Here is a 27,936-nt window from a genome sequence, read left to right on the forward strand (position 1 = left end):
CTCTCCATATGTTACACATATTACATGTATGGTATCTATGCCAAATATTTTGGAGAAAGTCAATGAAATTGCCCATATGGTCCCCAAACAATGGGAACGTGCTGTAGTTGTGGGACTGAGGAAGCAGCTTGATCCTTGGGGAAGAGTGGAGCACTGTGGGATAAGGAAGAACACAAGAGATGGAAAGGAGCAGGCAAACTATGACAGCACTAGCTTGGCTTGTGTATGTGTGTGCAGAGAAAAGGTAGTGCTTGAATTCACGTGTGAAGATTTCCTTTCTCCCTCTGGAGAGGAGGGAAGGATTCATAGAATCATAGAATCCCAGGTTGGAAGGGACCTCAGGGATCATCTGGTCCAACCTTTCTAGCACAATCTAGACGAGATGGCCCAGCACCATCTCCAGCTGAGTCTTAAACGTGTTCAGCGTAGCGGAGTGAACCACTTCCCTGGGGAGATTATTCCAGTGATCGACTGTTCTCATTGTGAAAAATTTTCCTCTCATGTCCAATTGGAATCTCCCTGGGAGTAACTTGTACGCATTATCCCTAGTCTTTTCCATGTGACTGCTTGTAAAAAGGGAGTCTCCATCTTCCTTGTCTCTCCCCTTTAAGCACTGGTACATGGTGATGAGATCACCTCTAAGCCTCCTCTTCTCAAGGCTGAACAAACCCAGCTCTCTCAGCCTATCCTCACACGGCAGGCTGCCCAGACCCTTGGTCATCTTGGTGGCCCTTCTCTGGACCCCCTCCAGCCTGTCCGCATCTTTCTTGTATAACGGGGACCAGAACTGTACACAGCATTCCAGGTGTGGTCTGAGAAGCGCTGAGTAGAGTGGGATAATGACTTCTTTATCTCTGCTGGTGATGCCCTTTTTGATGCAACCCAGCATCCTATTGGCCTTCTTGGCCGCAGCAGCACACTGTTCACTCATGTTGAGCTTCCTGTCCACCAGGACCCCCAGGTCCCTCTCCACGGAGCTGCTCTCCAGCCAGGTGGATCCCAGTCTGAGCTGCACTCCTGGATTATGTTTTCCCAGGTGCAAGACCTTACACTTGTCCTTGTTAAACTTCATAACGGTCATGTTAGCCCACTCTTCCAGCCTATCCAGGTCTCCCCACAGGGTGGCTCTCCCTTCCAGAGTGTCTACTTCCCCACTCACTTTGGTGTCATCTGCAAACTTCACCAGGCTACACTTGATCCCATTATCCAGATCACTTATGAAGATATCGAATAGCGCTGGGCCCAGTATCGATCCCTGGGGGACCCCACTTGTGACGCGATTCACTCCACTGAGGAGTGTGGAAGAGCACGTCCTCCCTCTTTCGCCCTCATCTTTCCACCGAAGGACCAGAGGCCTCCAACACGCTGCTCTGCCCGTGGCTCCGCAGCGGCCGGTGCAGCGCGCCTCCCGCTCCTGCTCCGCGTCCCTCTGCCTCCGCTCCCCCTGCAACGCCTCCCGCGCCAGAGCTGTGCTTTCCCTCTGACGTGCTCTCCCGCGTGCTCTGCCACCACCCCTCCCTCCCACATCGTCGACAAGCGTTTCGAGGCCTTGCCGGGCGGTGAACTGCGGGCTGGCGGTGGCCGTGACACGGTACGATGTGAGTGACACGCACAGCTCACCGCGCGCACGTGCAGTGCACAGCGTGGACCATAAAGACCCTGCACTCCGTGCATCACGCGCCACATACGCCATGTATCCCGCGCACCACCTACATCACGCACACCGTGCCCCCGGTGCAGGCCGCGCACCACCTACATCACGCACACGACGCACGCCGCGCGCCCTGCGCACTGCAGACGACGCGCACGCCGTGCCCCCGGCACGCTCCGGGCGCGCGCCGCCAGGGGGCGGGGCGGAAGGGCCTCCGCGCACGCTCATTGGCCACGAGGGAGGCGGCCCCGCCTCTGCCGGCGGCGCGTGCGCGCGAGCTTGGCTGCGTGCGTGCGTGCGTCCGGGCAGAAGGCGGGGGGGGGAGGGAGAGGGAGAGGGGCAGAGCGCGCGCGAGGTGGGAGGGGGCGGGGATTGGTTGCCATGGGAGTGACGTCAAAGTGTGTCGGGGACGGGGAGCGGAGACACGGAAAAGGTCAAACTAAAGGCGAGGAGGAGACGCGGCCGCCGCCGCCGGGGCCGAGGCCGGGGCCGAGGCCGAGCCGGCCCCGAGGCCGAGCCGGCCCGGGCGGCTCCGCGGGACCCGCCGGCCCAGCGAGGGCGGCGGCGGCCGCCAGCGGGGAGCCGCGGGGGGCCGGGCGAGGCAGCCCCGGCGAGGCAGCCCCTCCGGTCCCCGCGGCGGAGCCGGCCGCCCCCCGCCGCCTCCCCTCACAGGTACGGGCGAGCGGCGCCCCGGCGGGGCCGCCCCGCTGTGGAGGCGGGCTGGGGCGGGCAGGCCGCGGCCTCGGGCGGCGAGCGGGGCGCGGGGAGGGCGCCTGGGGCGGCGGGACGGGGGCGGCGGAGCGGCCGCACCGCGCCGGGGGGCGGAGGGGAGCCCTGGGCGGTGCGGGGGGTTGCGGCCCCCCGTCACCCCGCGGTGGGGGTTGAGCCTGTGGGCGGCCCCCGCCCCACTGCACTTTGCGGGGTGGGACGGGGCTCTTGCGGGGAGGGAGGGGAGCCCCGCACCCTCCGCCGTGCCCCCCCACCCGGGGCCGGGGGTCCCCTTCCCACCCCACCGCACAGCTCTTGGGGACTGTGTGTGTGTGTGTGTGTGTGTGTGTGAGTCGTCGTCGTCGTCGTCCCCCCCCCCCCCCCCCCCCCGCCGCGATTTGACCGCGTTGACCTGGGAACAGAAGTTGGATTTTTTTTTTTTTTTTTTGTGTGGGCTGTAGGGACTTCTGCCCCCCCTGCCCCGGCCCCCAGCTTTGCATAACTTGTCTCCCGAGTTGACTGTCCCATCCTCCCTGCACTTTGCCCTTGCCTGGTGGTCTGTAGCATGAGGGAGTACAACTATTTAAGGACTGGGGTTTTGGGTTTGGTTTTTTTTTTTTAGTGAGAGAGCTGGATCACAAATAAGGCAGACTTCCTAATAACATATACATATGTACATCCCTTTTTCTCCCACAGCAGCCCAGTGCTGAAGTAGGATTCTGTGATAGTGTAGAACAAGGCCCTTGGGCGTGATTTTTTTTTTTTTTTTTTTTTTTTAGAAAACCCTGGAGTGAAGCTGCTATTAGCATGTAGAGTTTGAATGCCACAGGCAGTCTGTTGTCTGTTCGTGCTCAAAGAATAATTTAGAGGAGCAGCAGTGACTCACTAATAGAAAGAAACCAGGTGAAGTTTCTTACTTTACCAGAGACTTACTCTGTGACCTTGGATCAGTCTTTTCTGCATCAGTCCGCTGCTTATGAATCAGGAATAGTGATGCTTTCCAAAAGCGTCCTGCCAATAGATATATACTAATGACTGTGAGATGCTTATCTGCTATAGTAATAACAGATACATAGCGATATTATTTCTACTGTAGTAGCATAGAGGCTGTAGCCAGGATGCGACTGTTTTGCTTGCAGAATTTTCCTGTAGTAGCTACACTTTGATGGAAATGGGTGCTTGCTTAAAAAGTCATTTAATAACCTGTGTTATTGCATGATCTGCACTGTGCGGTCATCTTTCACTTCCTATTTTTATGAAGAGTGTGCTCTAATATGCTTTCAAAGAGCTGCCATTCTACCGTGCAAATAGTTTGTGGGTTTTTTTTCCTCCTGTTTGCCTAGAACAAAGCTGGTGTCCTAAGGAAACCTTGGAATTTCTAATGTGGCTGATTATCTCTGATGGCTGGCATCTCTGAGCTGCATGGTGTTAGATTTGGTGTTTTGGTAGGGAACTGGGAGAGAGGTATTCTGATATACTTGATGTGATGAAGAAATTACTTCTGGCATTGACTTGTAACTTACTGTGATGCTATTTAGTTGTACTTGCCAGGGTTGGGTAGTTGCATTAACTTGATGCTATCTCAGGGTGCCTCTGTGTTTATGAGAAAATACTAAAGGGAGTGACAGTAAGTTCTTTACATGTGTAATGAAAGGGAAACTGAGTAGTTCAGTTTTAGGAACAGTATTTTCCGTCTCGCCTTATATGATGCTCTCCATAGAAAATCAAATGCCTTAAGTATGCCATAGGCAAAAACTTCAATACAGGAGTCCTAGAACTGTGAAGGAGTTACCTGTCGTGGTTTACACACTGCTCTGAAGTGGTGTGCAGCCGCTGCAAAACAGGTGAAAGCAGCCAAGCGCAGAGCTGGGAGTTGCTGCTGCTCTATGAATGCTGACCTGAGCGAGCTAAGCTTTCCCCCTTTACAGTTTTGCTTTATACTAACTTGTGCAGCTAGATTACTTGTCTCTTTTCTTTTTTTTTTTTTTTTTTTTTTTTTTAATTTTTTAAAAATCTATTGTAGAAGGATACACCAGGAAGGAGCACTGTTTGGCTGATATCGTAGGGGTTTTTTTGAAAGTAACTTGATCTATAGTTTCTCACTTGCCTACTCAAGTTAATATGAAACTTCCATAATCAGTTTTAACGTTAAATAGGAAAGCTTTTATGTGTTGAGGAGGAGGTAAGCACAACACAGTTGTTTCTTCCCCCCTTAACAAAACTGAAAGCTGCTCTGGTAAAATGGCAAGTCATTGTTAATTCATAATATGTAGGTGCCCTGGAAAAATCAAATACCCGGTTTCATAGCTACCCTTAGGCATCTTTAATTTATGCAAGCGGGGCTCACTGAGTAACTACTCTAAGTCTCATTGACCTTAGTAGGTTTGCAGAGGTCATACCTTAACACAGATAAGTTGTGCTTGAACTATTTTTTCAGTAAGTATTAGGAGCAAGTATTTGTGTACATAATCACATGCTTTTTCCAGTTCTCCATTACATTTTCTGTTTTTCTTTAGATTCTTGCTTATAAGTGCTACAGTAAATCTAGAGTCTTCTTGGATCTTATTTTTTCTCTCTCATCATCATATTAGGAAGAAACACGGGTTTTTGAAAACAGGTTCTTTTTCAGGATCTTGGTGAAACAGAGCAAGCTGTGAGGTTTTACAAACAGCTAGAAAGGCCAGTTTTAGGATCAGAGAAACTTGGCTTGCGGAAAGCCGGTGCAACCCAAACATACACGAGTGACATCAGCATTTTTCTGAGCCATTTATGCTGTTTGCTTGTGTTGGTTCCCAGCGGTGCCTTGTGTCTTATGTAAGCTTGCACTGTACATCCTGTCCTGCTGTTCTCATGCATGAAAATTCATTGGCGTTATCTTACTGTAGGTTTTGAGAGCTGAGTAGTTACTGGCTGCTTGTTGTCTCAAATGTCTACATGCAAATTTCTTAGGAGCATGCCGAAGAGATCTGTGCCAGAAGCATAATACTGTCCTCCTAGGAGACATGAGAGGAATAACTTGGAGTGAGACACAGCTCATCTCCCTGCTTCTTTTGGTAATGGGAACTGTAACCACTGTGAAGTAATGTGGCTATGGAGAGAACTGTGAGAGAGAGGTTTCACTGGGCAGAAGCCTTGATCTGTATCATACATAGATGGACCACTAATGCAATTTTGATGGCTGGTCGTAAAACAGCCATAAAAACCAAAGGACTAAAGTTTCAACAGAAGCTTCGATAGTATTAAGAGTGGAAAATAGAGGCTTTTATATACTATTACTGTGCACTTGTACAAAGTCTTGGGGAAGAATTGTGCCTTCAGATACTGATGCTTTAAACTTGTTCTTGTAGTTAGCATTTAGTCATGCGTAATGAAGATACTGTCTCTTGATGGGTGAAATTGAAGCAAAGCCTCCATTATAAGCTTTCAAAACCAAACATTCCTTCTGTTTTTCGTGCCTGGTAAATCTAGCTGAAACTTGCTGGCATAAAATCCTGCAGTAAAGCAATGTTTATAGTTTAATTGTAAGTATATCAGGCACCTTCTTTGAACGGTATGTAAGATTTTGGTTTAAAAAAAGTGTTTCTTAAATATACTCTAGCCTCTTCTGTTAGTGCTCTAGCAGTGTGAGGGAGCCAAATTCCTGCTTACCTGTCTTGGAGAATGTGGTTGTCCTTGTCTGGCTCCATGGCTTGTTTGGAACAGCTGGAAAGTTTCCTTACGAGCACTGATGTAGCCCAGTCCCGTACGTGACTGTACAAGACCTATAGCTCTGCAGCGGGACCATATACAGAAGGGAAGAAGGGTTGACATGGAGGAGAAGCGCACCTGAAGAGGAGTGCTGATGTGGAAGGCCCGTGGAAGTAATGAAGAAATCTTTCCACAAGTGACCTGATCCAAGTGATTCTGTAGATGTAGGCAAATAAAATGTAGTCTTATCTCTTACTGTAGTGGAGAAACAAGGAGAAAATAAAATTTGACAAAGAGACTGGTTATCTGAAAAGGAACAGGTGCAGTGCTTTGACACTTAAAAGCTAAACAAATTCCTGTAAGTGAGCCATTCTTGTAGAGTTTTAGGAAATTTATTGGCAGAACATCTAAAAGGGACTTGAATTTTCATTTTGAGTAGGGAATTGAATTATCACTATCACTATTATCCCACAAATCTAGGAATGCATGGGCTTTTTCTAGTGCTTTTGTTATTTTTGGAGGATATGCAAATCTGTTTTAAAACTATATGCAGGAAAATGGACAGCAATGCCGTAGTATGCATTTTAGAGACTTGTAGCAGCTACAAGAGTAAACCTCATTTAAAAAAAAATTACTGCAAAAGCACCTGCATGTAGCACATTTAAGATTCCATTACATTATATTTTATTGCTTTACAGATATTTATGTGATTATAAAGGTCCACATATATGTTGTCATTATTCAATAGCCGTTTTCATTCTGTAGATGTAGGCAAATAAAATGTAGTCTGGATGCTTAAATCTGCTAAAATATTTATAAGAAAGTTGGCTCTTGGAAAAAGTTTCCCACAGGATGCAGTGGGTGTCAGGTCTAAAGGTCAGTGGTAGACAAAGTAAAGTGAAGGCTCTTTCACATTTATTTTTCTACATTTTTTCTTAAACAAACCCTCCTTATGTAAAGAAGCATGGAATCTTTCTTTGTTTTTTCCTAAATTTCCAAATGCTAACAGGCATTTACAGGCTCATTTGTACTTAAGTGTTTTGTTGAAAACTTGATTTTTTTTTTTCTTTAGGAGAGGGGAGGAAAAAAATGAGCGCAGTTAATATATTCATGAACTCTTAGCACAGAAGTTCCTGGTGTAAATCGAAAAAGCCAGATGGAGTTTTAAGCAACTGTCATGTACAACTTAGGAAACGAACATTCCTGATACTAATAAAAGGGCCAGATTGGAACTACATAATTAATCCCAGTGTCCTTTTCAACACATGATAAGATTTGGCTATAACAGCCATAGAGTTAATGGAGACAACTGTCAAGCTCTATGAAGCAGTGGATTGTTTGCCTAAAATAAAGATACCTGCATGCTTTCTCTTGTACGTATCTACTGGTGATTAGTGCTCCTGCTGCAGTTTAAATGGGAAAATAAGTGTGAGTAGTGGCTGACTTGGTCTTGAATCTATTTCCTGTCTTAAATATGTATGTAAATAGATTTAGATACATAATTAATATGTATAATTTATCTGCATACATGTTTTATGTATATAAATATATTTAAAGACAGGAAATAAGTATATAGGTCTTTTTAAGTGTTACATGGCAATACCTTTTCTCCATTGGAGTAGGTTTGAAATGTAATGACTGGGGAGCCCCAGGGAGCAGTCTTGCAATGAAGTTTATTCACTGTATGTATCAGTGACCTGGAAGAAGTGTGCAGGAACGTGCTAAAAAGAAAAAAATAAAAGCTTATAAGATGGCACAAAGTCTGTGTCGGAGACAGACAGGAGGAGGAGTGGGCAGATGGCAGTCAGTACAAAACAGGTGAATAATCAGATTGAGAACAAGCTGAATAGGCTGTGCAAGTGAATATGCTGTTTGCATGCTGCTTGCATTTTTGGTTTAGTTAACGTGATAGGGATTTTTTTGTGTTGCAATCTATGGAACAGAGAGGTAAAAATATTGTAGCTGGAAGCATATATAATGGTGAAAGCATGCCTGCTGTTGTCAGAGGGAGCTTCTGGGACAAGTAGAAAGGTCAGTGCTTTCAGAACTATCTGGACTGGAAAATCTTAAAAAAAACTGTTCAGTTTTATAGACTTCACCTGCAAGTTTATTCAGATCTATCTTTGGCATGCATAACATGGAATAATATGAAAATGGTCTAAAATCTTAATGCCTGCATAATATGGATGTGCTGCATGTCAACAGATTTTTTTTTTTTTCCCCTGAAATGGTCTAGAAGGTAGCAAGATGTATTTGTGATATTTTGTTTACATAAATTATTTTATCTAGTTTGTTTGAAAACTTTTTGGGTAGCTCTCTAGCCTAACTGTTCCTTGCCTGGCTCGGTGATCTTTTCCAGATTGTTGCTTGGAGGCATTATTGGAATGATGAAGGTAAAGAAGAACAAAGGGATGGTTGTACTGGTGAATGACTGATCCCGTAACACCTACCACAATGCTGAGGATTACACAAAAAAAAAAAATCCAGAAACGGAAAAACTCCTCCCCCGCTGATTCTTGCTTCAAAAAGGTCATAATATCAATTTATAATAAGGCATGCACACAGAAGAGAGTGTATTTAGATCCCGTTGATCAGTCTATCGGTAGCTTTGTGAATACAATAGCAATCTCAGTCTTCCCTGTTTATATTTGTTTCAAAATGTTCCTGCTTTTTTCTTCTTTAGGGAGTTCCATAAGTTACAACAGCAGTGAACTGGTCTAACTGGAGAATGCCCTGCTACCCAATAAAGAGGCATTGCTTTGTCTGAGTTGGCACTTAATGAGAAGAAGCACAACCCACCTTGCAGTTTAAAATTTATCTAGTAGAGATAAGTTTTCTATGCTTGAAGTTACCCTTTAGTAATATCAGTTTGCTCCTTGTATACTGTCCTCTTAGGATGCCTCTGTCTGAACAACACCAGTAAAGAGTTTTAACAGCACAAGAAGGCTGAGGGGAATTAGGTCTATATTTCTGCAGAAGTGGAGGTTAGAAAGATAAAAGAAAAAAGATTAAAATATTCACAAGAAGTGGCCTAGATAAGATTGTTTCATGTCTGAGGGCATGTTGAATCCTGTGGGAATGAGGAAGCTAAGCTACTAAAAGGCTGTTTAATTCTTATGTTTCACACTGAATCAACACAGTGTTAGATATCAGAGTGGTATTAGTGGAATTGTAAGAATGTGAGCATTTAATATAGAGAATATAGAAATAAAATAAGTTAGTCCAAAACAAATCTTTTGCTGTGTCAGAGCTGTGTGGAGAATGAACGTTGGAGGCTTAACATGAGTATAATAAATCAAAATGCCAGATGAGCCTCAGAGGACTTTCTCCATTCACTTCATTGTCTCTCTGCAGATACAGTATGGTTCAGCCAAATGCAAGGTTGTCATTCTTCTGACGTTCAAAGTGTTTCTAAATGTTCCTGAAGATTGAGCTGCTTTCTATGTGTTACCTTAAACTGCTCGGTTCATCATTTGGAGTGTGCAATGCGCTGAGTACTTATATATGCAGAAATCACAGTGTGAGTTCGCAGTTTTGGGTGAGTGGCGAGGTATGTCGTGTACTGTTGATAACCTACAGAAAGGGCTCAAGTTCGTACCTTCTGGAAAGTACTATTTCCCAAAGCTGATGCTTGGCAACAGAAGATGCCCTGCTGACCCTCTGCAGTTTGGCAGAAAAATGCTCCTTAGTGCGTGAGCTTCCTGAGCATATATCCCAGGGTACAGACTGCTCGTGGCTGCTGGCACTGAGTATTTTTTCTTCTTTTTAACCTTCACCAAACTGTCTCTTTTCCCATAGCCTCAGTACCAGGCAAACAGAATAGTAAAATAGAGGGCAGAGTTATTTAGTAAGGTAGAAAATGGAAACAAAAGAGTAAAAGTAGAACAGTCTGAAAACTTTGTTCGGGTTTAAGCAAATGGTGACCTGTCTAGCTGTTCAGCTGCTGTTACCTAGAATTTCTAAGGCATGTCTCCGCTGTTGGACCTGGAGAGTCAGTACTCGTAGCAATAGTCTCGCATCAGTGTTAGCTTTGATTAAGTATTTAAAATTAAAATTGCTCTGAGTTTTCCATCACATCTTCCTTTCCTTTGCCTCATCCTTACTAGCGCTCTGGCTGGGCACATGAAAGCTGCTCTTCCAGGAGATGGGCACCTTTGTGCTTAAAGACTGTTGCTTTTTCTTTTTATCCATATTCATTCTGTTGGCTGACTGGTCCATATTTGATACACATCATTATTTTAACATACATTCTTACAACATACTCATACACTTCATTTAATGTGTATTGTTAACCTGATGTTTTCTGAGAGTAGCTTTTTATAGAGACCACATGATATATTATTAGCACTGCTGATAAACTTTTAACTAAATAATCTGATTATAAATGGATCGTGCTTGTAAATAAACATTCTTTTTCATCATTGCCCCTCAATCTTCTTCTTTTGGAGTTTTGCTTATCTTAAATTATTGTTCAGTGAACTTAATCAGTAAAACTTTAACCTAAGAGTAATCAATATTGCACTCGCTTCTAGAAGGATAAGTAAACAATTTTTTTTCATCGAATTAGGTTAAGGCAAGGAATACTACAGCTAACTAATTTTTAATATTAGTTTGACAGGTGTATATTTTATCCCAGTAAGAGAAAGGTAGTGTTTTCAAGAATGTTTTTCTTGATGGTGGCTCTAAGAGCCTAACTCTCCGGTCTCCCTGTAGGTCAAGGACATCCTCATTTTCACACGGCCCTTTGCTGGGGGATAACTAAGCCGTCTGCTGACAGGATCAGGCACTTTCAGGTCACTGGAACATGGGGAATGTTCTGGTATCAGGGAAGCTAGTTCTTCTGCAACCTGTCCCTCATCTGTTCTGAATATATCAAGGGAGTATTTCAAGGAAAGTTAAGGTGACTTCTAGAGCTTTATGAAGATTGGTGTGCCGTATCTCTAGCCCTTAAGCAGAAAACTATAACATGAAACAGAGCTTGCCATGTTCAAAACTTGAATCAGCTGTGATACAAGACATTCTTTAACAAGGAAACTTGTGGTATTTTATTTGCTTAAAATACACATCTGTCTATTTTGACTCTTCCCTCTCCTCTGATTTTTTTTTTTTCCAATTACTCTGTAACTGGAAAAATGAGTTGCTGCATCTGATCCAATGCTTTTAATATTATTAATTACAAAATAAAATGTAGTAGTTGATATCCTCAAATATTATGTGATTAGGCGTGGTTGTCTGGTCTTGTATTTTTCATTTGATTTCAGCCTGTATGACTGCTTTGAGTTCAAAAGCCTAATCAAAATTTTACAATGAGATTTTTCACTTCGAATATGGTGACTGAGTGACTTGTCTTGATAAACACACTAGATGGATCAGAAACTGCTAAGCTAGTGGTTCAGTTAAAAGTCAGGTTATGCCAAATATTGACTCGAAGCAGTAAAATCTCAGGAAAGTAAAATTAATCTATGTACTTAAACATTCCTTGGTTCTAACAAACTGGTTGAAGCTGTGATTCTGTATGTTAATGTGAAGTTGCATACTGCAATATCAGGGAGAACTGGTTTATTTGTTGCTCTTTCTTACACAACACAAATTTCAGTGTGTAGTTTCTTATCATTGTAGTTAATGATATCTGACTTCTTGCTTATGTGTAAATTAAGAAACAAGATGTTTGTTTACACAGCTTGAATTGCTGTTATATGTAGTATTACTTTTGAATTTCTCCTAAGAATACCAGGCATCCCAATAAAGCCAAACCTCTGCTACAGTTCTCAAAGACTGTTAATCATTAATTATTTTTCTTTTTGTGAAAAGGGGAATGTTCTCCTAAGTCACCTGCTTTAAATGAAAAGGCGAATACTGTGGTTTCCTGTCAATTTACTGGTACACTATAAATCTACTATTGCAGAATTTTCCTTAATGGTTTAGCCAGTTTATAATATGCTGTTAATTTGAACTATGTGGCCATCTGCTTTAGTAATTTCTTCATCCCCTGTAGAATCAAGAAGTTATTTTAGTGGTCCGGTTAATTTTTGCACAGATGGGACTTCCAGATCATTGGAGACTGAAGCACTGTGGTGCTTCAGGTTATTGATAACTCTGTGATGTTTCCAGTCTTCTAAGCTAATGCTTTAAGTTGGAGAATATAATTAATTTGAGGAGTTCTACTTTTAAATAGTATTGTAGTTAAGTTGGAATTTGAAATTTTAAGTGCGAGGTTTCATTTGCATATGGAGCTTGACAAATATTGCCAACTGTGATACTCTTTCTTGCATTTAAGTGAAGCCTAAGGCAGCTGACTTTTTGTGGCTTTGTGGAAGGACAGTGAGTTTTGGTCTGATGTTGGTGCTTAAGTTTATTTTATACAATGACTGGAAGCCTGTATTTGCAGCATTTCCTTAAGTGTACCTTCATTGGTGCCATCGTACAGGTTAACTTTTATTTAACTATTTTCACAGAACGTATTTGTCCTAGAAATCCTATGGCTTATGCTTATTAGTCTAGTACCAGTTACGTATTAATTCTTCACGTTGAAAGAAGATTACAAAGCGCACGTGAAATTGCTGATTTTTTTTTTTTTAATTAAATTGATTCCTTAGAGAAATTTCTTGATGTTTTTACAACATTTCTGTTAAGCTCTTATTGTCTCCACTGACCTCTGCTCGAGATACAACAGCTCTGCAAAACTGACTGGGAATTTGCAGTTGGTCACTCAAAGAATAGAAGTAGGGGGTGTCTGTAAAAAGTGCTTTCAGTAACTTGTCCCGCTCTTGCAGGTAAACAACATAAAGAAGGTTGAGGAAAATAGCTGATTTACAAGCTGAGTCAATCTCCAGACACCCTGAGAGTTTTCTTCAGTTGCCTATCCTAGTTTCCTTGGCTTATAGAAAAGCAATTGAAAGAGTTGATAGCCCTTGTGGTAAGCTGAATGAAGATAGCTTTCAGCTTTTTCAACAGCTGAAATAAGTATTAAGGACTGTAGCATCCTTGCTCTTCAAACCTCTTTCAGGGACCATCGTCTGGTTTATGAACTGAGTATAGCAGGATTCCTATGAAGACCCACGCATTTGCTTATTTTTTATTTTTGTAAATACATTATTTTTCATATGTAAATGTGGTGAAATGAGGTGGGCAGCTTTAATTTTTTTTTGGCTCATTTGTTTTGGGGAGATGCCTGGCTTTAATGAGATTTTATTTTGGGCATTAGTAAAGTTCACTTTAAAATCCTGATAAAATCAAATTTATAATGTAGAAACTCCAGAATTAATGATGTTTTTATGTGGGAGCTCCACTTCTGGGCTTGGCTTGCATCTCTCATGCAAACTTTTCTGCAGAGCTGTACCCTTGACCTAATGAAGTAAGTAATGTTAACGTGTTAGTAGCCAACCGGCCACCAAAGGAGGATTGAACCACATCCTTGGTTAGAGGTTTTCACAAATATTTTTCAGGAATATTAGTATTCAGAAATGTATTTATACTGCCAAGTTCTTAGGGGAGGTTTTGCCTTAGGTGCTTTAGATGCTTCTGACTACTTGGCAACATTTGTGTTTATTTTTGCATTCTTTTGGTTTGTCTTTGCCTCTCCAAGGTCAGGATGCTTTCTGGACTAACCTGTACTGTCCGCATACCAGCAGGTGGAGCATTGGTAACATATGACAGACTTCAAACTCCCTCGTATTTAGGAAAAGTGATGGCCATGCAAGTCCTGCTCGGCTGATTTCCGTGGAGGTGGAGTCCGCTGACTGTGATGGCACAGGCGTCTGTGGGAACAGCTCCATGTTAATATGCAGTGTTAAAAAAAACTGCTGAAGGACAGTTTTCAGACTTGCAGTTGGGGTGAACTTTGATGCAGAGAGTGAAGGGCAACTTGGTGTTCCTCTGATGATTTTTTCAAATGTCAGTCTCCTGTTGCAAGGCATGGAAGTATTGAAGCTACATGCTTATAAAGTCGATACTACCTTTACAGGAGCGTGATCTTGCCGATTTCATTTTGTTGCTGTTTACTGTGTCTTTGAGATATACAGCTTGTTCATGATACTGTTCCCCACTCAAAATGTTGATACCAGAGGTCTTATGTATTCTTGTCTTTTTCTGGGGATGTGGTGGGGAAAGGTTCCTGCTGTGGTTAAACAATTCAGCTATGCTGATTTAACACTATATTGCCACCAAAACAGGCAGTCCTGCCCTAATGCAGTACCTTCTTCCTGTCAGTGTGAAGGATTGTACTGCCATCCAGTAACTGAGATCAGCTACCTGCTGTAGCAGAAAACTGATATTTTTCTCTTTTTTTTTTTTCTTTTTTCTTTTCCAGGATTAGTTTGGCGCTAGTATAGTTGTTGTCCAAGTAACCTGCATCATGAAATTATAAAATTCCTGCAACAGTGGAGGAAGCAGGAATCCCTCAGCTGGAAGACAGAGCAGGACTACTCTTCTGCCACAGTGCTCTTACCGTGGTCGATTTAAACCATCCTGAAAGTGCACCAGTAGTCAGGCTCTGTGGTGTGAGTATTCTCTTCATGTTTTCGGAATGGTCATTGTGCAACAGCCTCCCTCATTAAGATAATTATAAAGCAATACTAAATTGCACTAAATGATGTTCCTGTTGCACAGTTGTTTTCTATTTGAGGTGTGACGAAGATCTCAGCTGCATGTAATTGTTGCATTCATGCATTACTGTATTTTGCAGGCATGCATAAAATTTAAGTGTTCAGGTTCTTAAAATGCAGCTAATAAAAATTGCTTCAGGATTAACTTTGGAATACCTGTGCATTATTATCTCCAGAATGCCTATCACTGAAGGCTGGATAATGGCATTCTTTGCTGCTCATCTTGTTTTTCCCCCTAAGAAATAGATGGGGGGGCTGGTTGGTTTCAGAGAGGAAGATGATGAATCCTAGATGATTTTCTTGGAGAGAGTACTTTGCCAAGACTGAACATAGGAATAATCTGTAGCAGATACTACGAAATTTTTTGAAATCCTGCTCAGAGCAGGGCTGTCCAAATAGTAGAAGTATCTCTGACTGGATAGCATTTGGCAATGCAGGTTTAGGATATTTCTTGACATGGTGAACATTGATGTGAATCCCAGAATGGACCTGTAAATTTCCAACTTTTTTTAGAAAACTTGCTGCCAAATGAAACTGCATTGGGATATTGTTCTAATTCGTATTGCTGGATTATCTAAGGGCTTAAAGTTTCAGAGAGGCTTTCCTGCTGTTTCTGCTTCTCCTGCCCTTTACTTTGGCACTCAGTGGACATCTCACTAAACTGATTCAACTTGCACAACAGTTGAAAGGTCTTGTGGTGAACCACATTCACGTTTTAATTGGGATCAGGAATGCAATTTTGACATGGCTGATGGTCGCAAATTGCTATTCTGCAGTTCTTGTGGAGCATGTAAATAGACTTCTTTTGGATGAAACAAATTGAAAGGTGTGCTTCTGGACTTGGCTAATTCATTTGGCTTAAGGCTGTTTAGACCACAGGTAGGACTAGACCTAATTCTGAAGTAAGATCCCCTGGAATATACGTAGTTTGAATATTGTCTTCAGTACGAACAGTTTTGTTTTGCAGATCTCCTTCTCTTGCAGTGTACTACCCACGACTGTGGGTGTAGTTTTGTTTTTTTAGATTACTACATTGGTTAGTTCACCAAAAGGTGTGAAAAACACCAGTCAATGCAACAAGAGAGTCCATTGTAGCTACTAATCTTACTGATTAAATTGCATACCTTTCATTCTTATTTTGAAACTCGGTGACAGCATGAGATAATTCAAGGTTCACTGGACCAAAAGTACCCAAAAAGCAGGATGATGTCAGGTGAATGACCTAGGTTTCCCCTTCACCAAGCTGTTTTATCTGTTGCATGGAATTGTTGCTTAATCTGTGTGGTCCTAGGAGTGAGTTGTAGGAACCAGTCCTTCTATTCCTAAGTTACTCCCAAACTGTTTGTTTACTGTAATTGATTTAATTCTGATTATCACTAAAGCGCTGCATTTGTGTGACAAAAGAACAGTTTGATCGGTCACACTGTCCATTTTCTGTATTTAGTTTATTATGATTTGAAAAGCTATATTTAATACTGGAAGGAAACAAAATTGAGACTAGGGAAAAACAGAAACTTAAAATCTGTATCCTTAAATGTAAGGCATCCTTGTGTATTGCTGAAGAGTGACATTTTAAAAATTTCATGTTCAAAATTATGTCTTGTGGGAAGCCTTTTACTGCCTTTTTCAAATTTGAGGGAGCTTCTAGCTAAGTGAAAATATCTTTCATGTTGCCTGTTCTTAAGGATACTGGCATAAAATCATAATATTGAAGGGTTTTTTTTCTGGAAAAACTTTGAGTGATCTACAGAGGTGACCATGGGATAGTGTTTGGCAGCATATTTAAATTCAGTAGGCTTAGGTATGCAATTTCTATTTTCTCTGCAGTATATTTTTTTAAATATTTGGCACCAGCTGGTTAAAATAGTTTTAACATTAAATATTTGTGATTTCAGAACTGTTGGAGCTGCTAGCACTGTAGTCTATTGATAACACCTGGCTATTTATAGGAAAGTCTGTACTGATGTCATCTATGGATAATTCTTTTTCCAAAGACTTACTGACTTCATGTCTGAGGATAATTATATAAACAAGGCTATAGTCGCTGGAAGCGTATCACAGGAATTAATGAGATCATGGAGTTGCAAGTATAATGGTCAGAAGAGACTTCTGGAGGTCTCTGGTCCAACCACTGGGTCAAAGCAGGGCTCTGGCTAGCACTTGGTGGGGTCAGCCGTGGCTTTGTCCTACGAAGCCGTGAAAACCTCAAGGACAGAGAACCCACAGCCACTCTGGGAAGCCTGTTACAGGGCTTCACCATCCTGCTAGTGAAAGTTTGTCATTGTGTCCAACCTGAATTTTCCACGCTGCCTTTTGTGGCCATCGCTCTTCCTTATCCTGTCTGCCAGTGCTGAGAAAGCATTTGGCTTGACTGTCTTTGTAGTTCGCATCTTGGTAGCTGTAGACAGCTCTTCGATGGTCCCTAGCCGCCTTTTCCAGAGACAACAGGCCCGTCTCCCTCAGCCTCTCCCTGCGGGTGATGCCCTTGAGGCCTTTGACCACCTTGGTAGCCCAGGGCTGGACCCTCCGTGGTTCCTCAGCATCCTCCTTGAAGTGGGGGTCCCCAGCTGAGCACCCGGTGTCTGCAGAGCGGCCTTGCCAGTGGCAGGCAGAGGAGGGACAGCGTCCCTTCCCTGCGGTCCTCTCTGCGCTTTGCCTTCTCTGCAGTGCGACGCTGGCTCCTGTTTGAGCTGGCTTCTGCCCCAGCACCTGGGCCCTTTCCAGCAGGGCTGTTGCTCAGCCAGCTCTCCCCAGCCTGTGCTGATGCGTGGGGTTCTTCTGCCCTGGGTGCAGGGCTTTGCGCTTTTCCTCCTTGAACCCAATGAGGTTTCTTTTGGCCCCGTCCCCGGGTTTCTCATGGTCTGTCTCTGTTGGTGGAAGCGCTGCCATTCACTCTGCCTGCCTCCACTTTACGGTGAGCTGCCAGTTTGCTGAGGGTGCAGTCTGTGCCATCTTCCTGGTTGCTGAGGAGTGCGTTTGGAGCCCTGTGTGGGCCCCCGGGGCCCTCCCTTGCCAGCTTGCAGCTGGACGTTCAGCCGTTGGTTGCAGCCACGTGAGCCAGAGATCCAGCCAGTTTTCCAGCTCAGCTTCCCTCCTGTTCTTTGAGCTTGGGCTTCCTCAGCTCCCAGCTGAGACTGCGGTGGGAGCCTATGTCGAAAGCCACGCTACAGTCAAAGTACGTTGCATGTGCTGTTTGGCTTTCATCAAAGTAGTCCCCCAGCGCTTCATGTGAGGTTGGTTGGCTACATTCTGCCTTTGATAAATCTTTAACTGTTCATGATTATCTTTTTGTCTACATCTTTAAAAATTAATTCCAAAGGGATGTGTTCCATGTGCCTTCCAGAAGTTGGTGGTGCTGTGTACCTCCTCTTTTTTCTCAGACATGAGTATGGTGGGTTTTGTGCTTGTCAGGAACATTCTGTGAGTGCCATGACACTTTTTTCTAGATGATACTGGTGATTCTGTATGGAATACAGCAAGACTAATACATTTGGTAGTTGGTAAGCAAAATTTTTAACATTCAGTATAAAAATCAAAGATTATTTTCATGATTTAGAAAAAAAATTCCTGCTAAAAGTCACGTCTGTCTTCTCCAAAAAAAATTGAGTGCCTCTTCGTATTGTAGTCTAATAACTAAATGTTAAATATTACATTGCTTCAAGTAGGGAAACATGACTCAAATTTGTCAGATATACTCCTGGCATATTTACAGACTAGGAAAGTCTATTTTAATCCTTGTGTTATAAGTTGTTGAAGGAGGTGGCTTGATTCTAGAGGAAATGGTGCTTGAGAGAGAGGCTATGAAAGTAGTAATTTTCAGAGTGTATTTGTCAGATCCTGTGTAAGATTGATTTGAGAATAGAGAGTAATGTTTTCAAAATGAACTGTTTTGCCAGGGCATTATGGCTGTTTCCAATTACTGTCAGTAACGACTGAAAATTATTTCCGAAAAGTACTTGGTGAAATCTACATTTTAAATAGAGATAATAGTTCTGAGAGTAGCTGAAAGGTATTTTCTATTATTTTTTTTATGTTGTATGGTTTTTGTTTTGGTTTTGAGATTGTTGATCCTGAAGTGGATGCCATGACTGCACACTGTTCTTGTGTGGACTGTTTCCTTTGTGGAAGCAGGCTGTATATGTGTACTTAAAAGAATGGGTCTCTTGGGTATTATTGCAAAACAGACAATTAACTTCTTTTTTAACTTGTGCATAAGGTCAAAGATACTTTGTAAAACCAAGTGCCATGCACTTATCTGATGTTCGTGACTTGCATGCTTGCTGGGTTGAGCTTATTGTCTTTGAAGTAATTAAAAAAAATTGTATATGCTCTGGGAGCAAGGTTAGAATTGATAGTGCCGTACAGATCACTTCAGTCTGATATCCTTCAGGATTTAATTGCAATGGAGGAGGTGAGCTCACTTTATACAGCAGGGGAAATAGATTGTTGCCACACTGTACTTTCACCAGTCTACAGGCTGCAGTAACAATCTCCAGACTCTGCTTACCAAAATTAAGTGTGAGAATGCCAGGATTTGTCATGTTTGCAACTATACTCGTTTGCAAGGATTGGAATACGTTCACGCAGGATTACCCATAAAATGGGAACATTTGTCTTGTATTGCATGTAGATCTCTTGGTGCCCTGGCCCTTACCAGCTTCTCCAGCAATCTAGTAATATGGTGTAGACTGCTGATGGTAGCAGACTATCCAAATGTGTCCTTGTTCAGCGAAGGTAAGCAAAGGGACTTTGCAGTATGAATGTCTCCTTGCAGTTCTCAACTTGTTTCCATCACAGTGTTAGGGAACCATTGTTGGCAGCTGATATCACGAGAGCATTATAATTGCAAATGTGAGTGAAAAGTCATTAAGTGAAGGAGTATGCTAAATGTGGCATTGATTCGAGTCTGCTACACCAGACTCAATAGATATCCATTCAACACAAAAGAAAAACCAAACCCACAACCTGGCCTAACAAATGATGTATTTATACAGCTTTTTTGTCTTGATCTTTTTAGGGAGGTTTTTCCATTCATGCTTGGCCATATTTGAGTTGGCAGGCATGGAGAGCTTCAACATTTTAGGAAACTTGCTACTGGAAATCATAGAAGACTGAATTATTTGTATTTAGGTTATTTTTTATGGGTAGAGCTCTTCTGATACTACTGCAACGAACATCTGTTAAGTGTATTCTTTGTTTCTGTTTCTTGTCAAGTGTTAGGGTTGTTTTTTGCCTTCCTGTTTCTGTCTTCCACTGTCTTTAAAGAGAGAGTGATCAGGTCAAGTTTTGTATATTCAGTAGTGCGAACTTTCTTTGTATTTTTCAGATTGGAGGATCTTCTGAATCTTAAAGAAGCCTTTAAAAAGAAAGAGCTCATTTTCTACAGACAGCTTTGTCACCTTGGACCAGAGAGATCGGCTGTCTTAAAAGAAGAAAAGGCAGATTATGGGCCCAAATTAGGAATTGGAAGACTCTTCAGGATAACATGGAGACTAGTCAGGTAGAGGTAGCTGTAAAATATTCCAAGTGATTTGTTTTAATAGTTTCTAATTAACTATCTCCAAGAATCTACCCCAGATGAAACAATCTACTTTCAGTGTAGCTCTTTACCAGGAATGAGGCAAAAAATTGTTTCCTGTAAGAGGGACCAAAACAGAAAGGTAAATAGCTGAAACTATGAAATTAGAACTGTACTGTGGACAGCAATATTAAGTTATATGTTAAACCCATTGAATTTCTGTAATCAAAATTTCTTGATAAATCTGAAGAAGGAATACATTTATGGGAACATAATGAAAGGGATCAAATCTTTATGTGAAATCTGGCCTAATACATTCAGAATATTCATGTTTCTCTTAAGTTTGTAGTTCTAGTTCAGGTTTCTCTTAGAGTCAATGCACTGTGATGTAGCTATCCTGCTAGAAAAGTTTAAAATCTAAAAAAGCAAAAATAGCAGTGCATGTTGCTGTGTATCATCTAGCAATATAAAGTGCTGAGTGTCTCTGCTCTGAGGAAAAGAAATACAAGTAAGGGTGCTGATATTCTTCCTTTTTCTGTTCTTGATTGCAGGTTAACCTCTTGGTTAGGATTTTTATGAGGGTAATTCATTATGATAAGTTTAGCGTGGTAGATGGGTTTTTGTTATTTCATTTTTAAAGCAAAATGATCGTGGATTAGCCACTTCCTGCCCTGTGGTGACTGTGGAGATGACCCATTCCTGCAGAACTTTCCAGGTTACCTGAAATAAGGACTTAATTTGGCTGAATAACTTCTTGGGTATGTTCCTCCACCTAATGAAGAGCCAAGATGGTATTCTGTAAATAAACATGCAGTTTCTTCAGGCTGAGCTGTGTTGCTCAGCCTGAGGAATACAAGACCGTGGTGGTAGTTGTCTAATCGCTGCCATCATTCTAAGCCCTAGCAGACTAAATTCATTATTTCGTTTTAACTTTGTTCAGACCGAGATGTGGGGCAATTGGGCAGAGGCCCTTTTGAATCTGAACTTTATTTTGGCTCACACCATCATCCTTCTGTAGTGGTCCCACTTCGATCTCCTTTTGTCAGATAAGAATATTATTTTCCAACACAGACTCCTAGGTTTTTGTTTTTCTGAAATTATTACATATGGCATATGCATCCAGCCCTCACTTAAATTTGGTTTCGGGTATGTTAGTAACATTCTACTTTCGTGCTTTCCCATACATTTTTAAAATATCACAACACTTTTTTTTTTTTTTTCCCCCTCTTTCTTTACAATTGGTTAGATTCAATCTCTTTCATTGTTTTAGAATTCACAGCCCAATTTAAAAAATCATTCTTCCTCTTGTACCAAAATTGCTTGTTATACTGTGTATGTATTAGTGATCAAAAGAAGCAGAGTCTCTGCTTTCCTGAAAATACACAGGAAATGCAGTGTTAAAACTACTTATGTATGCTTCCTACTTCATCATAATTCATCGTGCATTAACAGCATCTAGTGCTGCAGTGAACTCCGTGGGTGTGAGCAGCTCACTACAACATACAATCAATATTCGAGGCAGTCACACACATCTGAATCACTGCGTGACATAAGTGCCATTGGAGATGATGCGAGTTGGGTTACGTATGAGCTGCAAGCTACGGTTCTTAAAATGGAATGCTGATTCAGACACCCTGTTTGACCCAGGGCAAATAGCTTAATTTATTCTGTGTGATCCCTGAAAAAGTGGAATAAAAATGCTTGTGAAATATAAGGCTAGTTAAAAATGTATAAAAAATGGTGAGAATTTAATCACTTAATACTTCAGAGTTGTATAAATTTCTTTGAGCATTTAGTCTAGAAATAAACTGTCTAGTGAAAAGAAGTTGTTCTCCCTTCCCTGACTCCTCCCTCCCCTCACCAAAGAAGGAAAAAAAAAAAAAATGAAAATAGGGACTTCCAATATAAAATCTGTTCTGGCTACTTAACTGTAGTATCAGAGGAATGGGTTTGCATTTAAATCATTTGGTATAATTACATTACTATAAGGTAAAAAGGGAGAGAATCTATTAAAAACAAATGTTTGGATTTATATTAATTTTTTTGCCTAGATTTATACTTTGGAAGAGTTTGTGGGGGAAGGAGAAAACAGCATATTGAGAGCATATCAATTCATGCAGCATTAGTCTTTAAACAGACTACACTATAGTGTACTATAGAATTTTAAAATCCAGATTTAGCTACCAGAAAATTGGTGAATGCTGGCTGTTGACTTTCATTGTGAAGCTCGTCCTACTAGTTTTAAATTTGTGTGCAGTTCAAGAATCCCTTTTGTATTTAGGTTTTAATAGCCAATTCTCCATTCTGTTCTGGTCAATACGCACGACTTAAAAAAAAAATCATAGCACAAGTGAGCATCTCTCTCCCTCCGTCAGTTCTAGTCACTGTTTTGCTCGCATCAGGCATCTCTGGCTAAACTGCTTTGACTGATCGGTGGGCTGATGGACAGGACCTCGACTCCAGCACGCACACTCGAGCATGCACGCACAGACCACAGACTCCTTTGACTCCTTTACATTTAACTATTTCTGTGTGACAACTGAGGCTTCAAATTCAATGAATTATAGTGGTCGTGCTGCTTGTAGGGTGAGGATGCCTTAAGATGTGGGGAGAAGAGAAGGACAAAACTCTCTTTTTGGCAGTTTGCCTCCACCCTCTTCCATTCTCCTTCCTCCCCTCCTTCCTCCTGTCTTGTTGAACTCTCTGCTCAAGATGCTCACGTAAGGTGCGGTAAAAGTTCAGTGTGACTGGCAAATAACGCTGGAGGCTTGGGAAAATCGCAGTAAATCTCTGCGGCCTGCATGGCTTTGAGTTGGAAATTGTGAATGACCACAAACTTTAGGTATCATAATGGTTTCCCTTTTTTCAGTATTAAACCTTTTTTGTTATTCTGGGTATTGACGGCTTAAGACAGTTCCTAGCCAGGTGATCACAAATTGCTGTTGGAAAATGATAAATAAGTAAATTTCCTGTGTCAAAAGGACTTTCTGTAGTCTTAAAGATTTGCATCGTTCTGTGTGGTCTTTACATGTGGAGTTAGGAGGGGGTTTCACACTTCAAGGAATGGTGTCTTTATTGCTGCCCTTCACAAAAACAGTTAAAGGCATTGACGGAAGCCAGCAGTCAATATTCTTTGGTTTGCGATGACGTTCGAATAAATCCTGTTTGTTTTCAGTGCTTTTAACTTTATGAAAATGAGAGGGCAGCGCCTTTAATGAAAGCTGTCTACTTGTGTTTCTTTAAAAAAAGAAAGCGTTTGGGAGAATAGCTGAAGATGCTTTGTAATAAATACAAAGCTTCAGTTTTCATTGTACAACTAAATGCTTGAAAAAAATACAACTTCTATAAAAGTTCAAAGTGATCTGTAATGCCTCGACCTTTTTTAACACCACATCTGGAAATGAAAATTTCAACTCCTTTTATACAAATGCGGTCACTTTGTAAGATGCTGTGTACGTATTTGTAGTTGACAGTGAGTTTGATAAAGCAGCAAGAGACTTCACTGTCACGTATATTGGCTATTTTATGATGATTTACATGTTAAAACAAAAGGAGGTTGTGGGGAGTTTGTTCTCTTTGGGCAGGTGACATTGTAGTAACCTTCATTATTCCTTAAGAAGTAAGTGTTAAAGGAGAGCAGGATAAGAAATGGTTCATTGCAACCTAATGCTCAGCAGCCTAATTAGTCAAATACCATGTGCCTACCTCTGCATGAAATAGCCTATTTCTTTCCAGTGTAAAACAGGATTTTTTAGTTTTGGAACAGCCTGAAGAGGCCTTTGTTGCAAATGACCACTGGCTTTTTAACTATTTATTCTCAAAAATAATGAAGGTCAGCGTGGTATCCATAGTGACTGCATGCAGCTTCCTCCTTAATCTTGGCATACTGCTGCAATAACGGAATTCGCTTACTACTAACAAGTTTTCATGTCTCGGGAGGAAACCTTTATTTGAAAACGGAATGTGATTGGGTTTCTGTAACTGAGAAATCTGGAATATTGTAGTTCTTCACTTTTAAATTCCTTATCATAATTTTTTAATGAGTTGCTGTGGAGGCTTCAACAGAACCCCCCCAACAAGCAGCCTTAAGTTGCTGAAGTCTGCATATAATCTGGCAGTAGAAAACTTTACTTGCAAAATTCTTTTTTTTTTTTCTGAAAGAATAAAGACTGCTAAATGGGAGTATATCAATCTGCTTTCAGGCCTGTTAGTAAAAGGAAGGTATTGCACTATAAACTACAAAATGAAGGCATATAAGTATTACATGAATATGATCAAGATACAATTATATGGTTAAAAAAAAAAATCTGCTGATAGCAGTTGCAGACCCTCCACATCCATCGCAAAAAAGGGGGAAACTTTAGCAACAGCAGGAGCCCCACGGGAGTCCTTTGAATTTTGACTTTCGGATTATTTCTATGCACAACAGTGTGGAATCGGAGCGTTAGGAAAATATGCAACAACTAACTCGGTGCAATGCACTCAGTAAATTACTTTGCTTTAAGTTATTTCTCTTTAAGTGTTATGCATTGTAAATATTAATTTTAAATATTATAAAGGGTTTTTTTGACTTAAAGGAAATCGATTGTTGCAGAATAGAATGCAGTCTTGTGGGAGTTTTGATAGTAACTTGTTGAAGGTGGGAAGTAAAATGGTTCCATCCTGAGGCTGTTATTGCTTCCCCCCGCCCCCGTCCCTCTTCTTTAACGCTCGCCCAAAGAGGAGTGGTTGGGGGTTTGGTTTTGGTTTTTTTTAATTGGTTGTAATACAGCTTTAAACTGATCAGGTAGGATTCCGACACTGAAAGTAAATGTTTCCAGAACGCTCTCAAGTTTCCGTTTCCAGTATTTTTTTTTTTATGAACATGGCTTGGTTTGCTACTGTCTCTAATTTTGCATATAGCTTTATTTAAAAATAGAAATAATTATGAAAGGATAGCCATCTGTAAAATTCACAGGACGTTGAAAGTAGAAGTCCATTTATTTTTGAGAGCTCCGGGAATGAGGGCATAGGGAAGTAAAGTCAAGGGATCTTTTAAAAAAAAAAAAATCTGTTTTGTTTTTATTTATTTTTACTTTAAATGTATAAATAAAATACAAAAAATACTTTAAATGTATAAATAAAATAGTTTTATAAATACATATTTATACTTTAAATGTATAGATTTATAAATAAATATAAAAATATATGTAAATAAAAATAAATACATTTGAACCTAAAGAGGTCTTAAAATGTACATTAAAAATTGAGAATTTGTTTTCTAATATGTTGCATTTAGAAACTTTGTTAATTTAATGTAAGTTGAGAATCTAGAACTGTGTTTTTGTTACTGAATGTGACAGTAACATGTTTTGTTACTGAAATAAGGTTTTCTTCAGAATTAGCTGAACAGTAATTGGTTGGAATGTTAGAGAAGTGTGTCTTAAATCTTTTCTTTTTTATTTCCCCTCCTCGAAAGGTGGCCGGCTGCTTTGTGCCGTTCGACAGTGGCAGTGAGGTATAGTAGTCTGTTGCTGTAAACATCCCCGACTGGAAGCTGTACCAGTTCTAGCTTTCAGTCAGATGTTTGCTGCACCTGGCTATTCCTGGCCAACAGCAGAAGGAAAAGCTGTCAGAAATAACATCCGCACGTATATATCTCTAACACTCTTTCTGTAGACACAGTTGAATTGCCTTCAAACAAATTAACCTGATTGTTATTAACAGTGTAAGTATGATTTCTTGAAATCTCGTCTGAAATGGAGATGCAAAGCTGTCGCATGTGAATCACTCAAAACAGAGTTCTTCGCTGCTTTGTGGTAGGAGCTCCGGAATTATGCTTCACTGGAACGTAACGGCAAGCGGTGGTTAATTTCTTGGACAATTACCCATAAACCAGACTTGCTTTTTGAATTGTCTGGTTTAGCAGCTTCTGTTCCTTATGACTCCTAGGAAAAACTATTATAAATCCTGTCAAATACTTAGCAGGCATTTTCTGCTGTGCCTTGCTTTTTGTTGTTGTTTCTGAAGTTCCGTGTTCTGAGTCTCCTTACGAGTGGGTGGTGCTCTTATTGTTGTAAGCTGGATATAACCCAAGGCCAAAATAAAGGTTAAAAAAATACGACACAGGATGTATTTTTGTGCTAACAATGCGTAGCGTATACACTTGTTTGTGGTGGTGTCATCTTGGTTTGTGCTGCTCCCCACCATGGCACTGCAAAGATTAATTTTTTCATGTAAATAACAGCTTTTGAAAGTACTTCTTCAGAATTAACTCTTCACTGATTCAGTTCCAAAGTGACGTAAAGCAATCGTGGCAACAGGAGCAGCTATCCGCAAAAAACCTTCGGCGCTTCCCACTTTTCTCAGAGTGGGATCTGCACGTGCTGTTTCCTGGATCGTGTCTGGGATTTGTTTTCTTCTTTGTTTCTCTCTAGTCTTTGATTTTTATTTTTTTTTTTTCTTTAAAGGAATGGCCTATGCAAGTAACTTCTGCTGCTGCTGAGACAAAATATTCTTGCGCTATTTCAGATCTCTGTTCTCCCCCCTCCTAAAATGTTATCTTTTTATTCCCTAACGCTTAAAAGAAAAACTGTTTATTTGATAGTATAGTAAACCTAGGTGTTATTTGTTCAACTTTGCTATATTGATTCTCTAAAAGATTATGTCCAAAGTTACAAATACTTAGAAAAGTGAAAGATTTTAATTTATCAGAATTATGACTACTCATGACTTCTTAGTCCTGGGAAAGCTAGACTAATAAGCATTAGAAAGGCAGTGATTTTCAAGCAGGCGGGGGATGGCCAAACGTGCACCAAGGGCAGCCATTCTGCGTCCGGGCCGGTTCCGGGACCGTAACCGTGCTGCTTCTGTTCCCTGGGTGTCCCGTCTGGTGACACAGGGACGCGTGCAGTGACAGAAGGTACTGGACTTATTTATTGATCCAGTTCATTGCTAGCTCCTCTGCCAAGTTTTGTTTTAGAGCAACTTGCACACTTCATACAATCTCAGTTAAAATCAGGTTTTTTTAAAATATTATCTGTTTGGCTTGATAATTCATATAGGTGTGTTTATAAAAAGGACTCTGAAGCAGAATCTACAGATCTTGATTTCTTAAAAAAAAAAAAAAAAAAAAAGATGCTGGTAGGTTTTTTCCAAGCTTTCTTTGCTGTAAATACTTAGTATTTCCTAGTTCTCTCTATATATTTGGACTTAAAAGAAAGGAAGTGTTCTCTGTTAACGAACTTCTCTGAATGATCAAAGTAAACATCTTGTCTACTAGATTACTTACGAGATATTTTGGTTAGTGCTGTCTTAGCCTTTCCACATGCCGGACAACAGTAGTGCTTTTTTTTTTTTAAATAACCTTAGTTCACGTGCAGTTTGTCAGTCCAGTCTTGTGCAATTTTACTTGTGCGTACCTTTGTATTGTACTGCTATCTAATACATGTACTCAAACACAGCTGTCATATGTCTTCATGTGAAAACAAATTGAAGTGGCTTGTAACTGCAGGAAATAAATAAATTTAAAAAAACACACTGCATTTTTGTTCGAGGTTTTTTTGCTGAGTTTCTGAAATACAAGGATCTCCTTTTTCTGTACATGAAATACAAAATACTGAATATCTTAATGTGTCTCAGACATGGCGGCTGTTTGCAGCTGAAGAAGCTGGGGTCTCTTAAAGTGGTGTCCAAATGCATATTTATGCTGTGATTCCAGGTGAGCTCGCAGTACTGGGATTGCTGGGAAGGGGTGCTGGGAATTTGGCACGCGAGCTCTGCAGTTCTGC

General features: G+C 41.1%; 1 long non-coding RNA gene across 2 annotated transcripts; it reads left to right on the top strand.

Moving 5' to 3' along the window:
- Nucleotides 1–2,237: 2,237 nt before the first annotated feature.
- Nucleotides 2,238–27,630, top strand: LOC309588102. Of its 2 annotated transcripts, XR_014227670.1 has the most exons (4): nt 2,238–2,323; nt 14,355–14,544; nt 19,976–20,149; nt 25,626–27,630. It is a non-coding gene; the product is annotated as an uncharacterized lncRNA (long non-coding RNA). The 2 variants fall into 2 exon arrangements; XR_014227671.1 differs by lacking the exon at nt 25,626–27,630 and having other exon boundaries at nt 19,976–21,484.
- The last annotated feature ends 306 nt before the right edge of the window (nt 27,631–27,936 follow it).

This window comes from Platalea leucorodia (assembly GCF_965183815.1).
Source record: "Platalea leucorodia genome assembly, chromosome: 1".
Taxonomy (NCBI): domain Eukaryota; kingdom Metazoa; phylum Chordata; class Aves; order Pelecaniformes; family Threskiornithidae; genus Platalea; species Platalea leucorodia.